Raw genomic sequence first — 3,899 nt, 5'->3', positions numbered from 1 at the left:
TATAAAGATGGGTCATTGATAATGTACCATTTGTACATAGATAATACACATGTAAATCACTAAATGTTAAGTATAAGAAGTATGTTTTTATCTTTATTTTTAAAGGTGACTCCCTTTCTCATTCTGTTCTGTTGTGTTATGTCAAAAGTTGTGTGTAATTTTTTTAAGGTCCAGGAAATGTAAAGAAATTTGTTGGAATACATGAATTTCTGTAAAAAAAAAAAAATAAAACAAGATTTTGTTACTTAAAAGAATGCTTGGTGGTGTTGCACATACTCTGTGCTTTTGTCTTCTGTGCTTTTGTTCAGTGATACACTGTGAGCTGATGGTTTAATTGCAGTGATTGTCTTCAGAAAATCTGCCTGCATCATTCTAAAAAGTTTGCCAATGGCAGACACTGATCAGCTAAGACCAAACACTCATGTGGAGAATTGATTAACATATCCAAGGCCTCTTGTACCAAATATAGGCACATTTGAGTCACTCCCTTATACATTCAGTAGCATAAAACTGAAAACTAATAGACCTTAGAGTGGTGACACACACCTATAATCTCAGCACTAGAGAGGCTAAAATAAGAGGATCTTTAATTCAAGGCCAACATGGGCTACAAAGAGAGTACTGCTGGCTGACACCTGTAATCCTAGCTACTCAAGAGGCTGAGATTCAAGGTTTGAAGCCAACACAAACAGAAAAGTCTGGCTCTTAACTCCATTTAACTAGCAAAAAGCCAGAAGTAAAGGTGTGGCTCAAGTGGTAGAGCAACAGCTAATGCTAAGCAACAAACAGGAGGCTTTGACTTCAAGCTCCAGTACACACACACACACACACACACACACACACACACACACACACCCCTAGAGCAAAAAGGATGGGGGGGGGGGGTTCAAGTGCTAGAATGCCTGACTACCAAGTGCAAGGCCATGAATTAAAACCCCAATACCACCAAACAAAAAAAGATGACTTTCTAAAACCCAAAAGAAGGAGAAGCAAAATTTAACAACAACAACAAAATTCAACAGAAAATGAAATACAAATGACAATCATGAAACATACTCAACTTCATTATTAATCAAAAAGTATAAACTAAGTGGCAATTTGTTTGCCCTAAACTAAAAGGTGACAATTATGAGCCCTGGTAAGATTGTGCAGCATTCAGATTTATAATTAGTGAAGAGAGTAAAATTTGTTACAATCACTTTGAAAAACAAAACAAAGAGTTTGTATGAAACCTAATTCATATATAATAAATTGCTTAGTTTCATTCCCAATATACATGCTGTAGGAATTCTTACACATCAGCACCAAAAAACATGAACACAAATGTGAAGTTCAAGGCAGAAATGGCAGCATACACCTGTAAACTCAGTTCTCAAAAGGTTGAGGTAGAAGGATCCCAAGTTGAAGGCCAGCCAGGCTATTCTGAGTTCAAGGTGAGCCTAGAGTCCTAGCTCAAAAAACCAGCACACACATGCAAAAAGGAAAACCTGGGCTGGGAATATGGCCTAGTGGCAAGAGTGCTTGCCTTGTATACATGAAGCCCTAGGTTCGATTCCTCAGCACCATATATATAGAAAAGGCCAGAAGTGGTACTGTGGCTCAAATTGGCAGAGTGCTAGCCTTGAGCAAAAAGAAGCCAGGGACAGTGCTCAGGCCCTGAGTTCAACCCCAGGACTGGCAAAAAAAAAAAAAAAAAAGAAGAAGAAGAAGAAGTAAAGGAAAACCTGTATGTTTATCAGTAAGGAATCCATAATGAAGTGACAAAATGTAGATTGTACATAATTTATTTTTTAAATAATTAATGTTGGGCACTGGTGGCTCACATCTATAATCCTAGCTACTCAGGAGGCTGAGATTTGAGGATGTTGTTTGAAGGCCAGCCTGGGCAGGAAAGTCCAAGAGACTCTTATTTCCAATTAACCACCTAAAAACTGGAAGTGGAGCCCTGGCTCAAAATGATAGAGCACTAGCCTTGAGAAAAAAATCTCAGGGACAGTACCCAGGCCCCAAATTCAAGCTCTACAACTGATGAAAGAATAAAGTTTAAAAAATTAATGAAGTTAATAGTACTGGCAACATGGAAAGGACTAAACCTCAATTGCAAGCATCAACAAGGGTGATTACACTAGAAATACAATGGTGAGTGGAGGAAGGGGAACCAAGTTGGAAAGAGTATACTAAGTGTCTATTTTTATAAATGTCAAAAGCAGGGGCTGGGAAAATGGCCTACTGGTAAAGTGTTTGCCTCGTATACATGAAGCCCTGGGTTCAATTCCTCAGCACCACATATGTAGAAAAGGCCGGAAGGGGCGCTGTGGCTCAAGTGGTAGAGTGCTAGCCTTGAGCAAAATGAAGCCAGAGACAGTGCTCAGGCCCTGAGTTCAAGCCCTAGGATTGGCAAAAATCAAAACAAATATAAATGTCAAAAGCAAGCAGCACTAAACTATAGATTGTTTAGTGAAGAAAAAAGTACAGAAATGATAAAAAGAAAATACAACTCAATATCATAGTTAATTCTGGAGAGTATAATTAATTGGAGATAGGTAGAGAGGGATCACAATCAGAGAGAGAGAGAGAGAGAGAGAGATGCAGACTACTTCAATTCTCCCAGAGACTGAAGGGATGGGTCACAGAATTCATGGGTTCATTTGTGCATACTTCCTCATTTATGTGTGTTTATGTGTGCATGATAGATGACAGATAGATGGATAGATAGATAGATAGATGTGTGTAGTCCATTTTGATCAAATAAAATAAGATAGAATAAATTGAACTGAATATTATGAAAAGAAATTGAACAAATTGATATTAATGACAGCAGTGAGGAAAACGGATGATAGGGGTGAAGAGAAGCAGCAGGGAGATGGGAGACTACTGCAGTGATGAGGTGACAGAAGGAGTGGCCTACACTAGTGTGGAGATGACAGAACTGGAAAGAGAGGATACATCTGGAATTACATTGCAGACTAGATTTCATAGGAAGCTGACTCTGGAAAAGATCAGGGCTGCTGTTATGGTTTGGGTCTTAAATATCCCCCAATCGCCACTGCTGTGAGGTTTGGTGGCCAGCCTGTAGCACTATTGGGAGCAAGTAGGACCTTTAAGAGTTGAGACCTAATGGGAGCTATATCACTGGGTGACATGCCTGTGAAGGAATATTGGAATCCTAGCACCTTTTTCTCTCCCACCCTCTCCCTGTCCCTCCTTCCTGAGGGAGGCCACCAGGAAGTGAGCAGATTGCTCCAGATAGGCTTCCTGCCTTCATTGTTCTGTGTTGACATAGGTCCAAAGCCACAGAACGGAAACCTCTGGAACCAAATAAACCTTTCCTCCTTTAAGTCAATCTATCTCAGGTATTTTGTCCCAGCCACAGAAAGCTAACACAAGGTACATGATGTTAATTTTGCAGGGCAAACAGGATTGAAACCTATGGAAGGGAAAGACAGGGACGATGGGCAGAAGGAGAAGGGCTGTGAAGCAATCTCAGGGAAGGCCTAGGCTGACCCCACAGTCATCACTGAAGCTGGGCTGCCCTTTCAAAGAGGTGCTGTGTCATGTGAAGGGGTGGGGCCTGTACAGTCCAACATCAATCAGTTGCTGTGGTTCCTCTGCTTGCCCCCCAAAAGAGGGTGTGAGTCAGGTGAGGTGGTCATTTTCAGCTGAGTGTAATTCCCAGAGAGAGCAAAGGGCTGTGAGATGCAGCCTACCAGTCACTCTTGTCCTGAAGAAGGCTGTGGATGAAACACCATAGCATCTGCTACACATAAGTGTGGTTTTGAAATATGAATTTTGTGGATTAAATGTGGAAGATGAGAAGAAGCTCTGTGGAAGAGTGGGGGTGCCTGTAACTTAGAAGTGAAGAGGAGGAGGAGAAAATTTGAGAGATGAAAACTCATGTC

Source organism: Perognathus longimembris, chromosome 2 (genome assembly GCF_023159225.1).
Source record: "Perognathus longimembris pacificus isolate PPM17 chromosome 2, ASM2315922v1, whole genome shotgun sequence".
NCBI classification, from domain to species: Eukaryota; Metazoa; Chordata; class Mammalia; order Rodentia; family Heteromyidae; genus Perognathus; species Perognathus longimembris.
The sequence above is the reverse complement of the archived record's forward strand: the minus strand, read 5'-3'. Positions refer to the sequence as shown.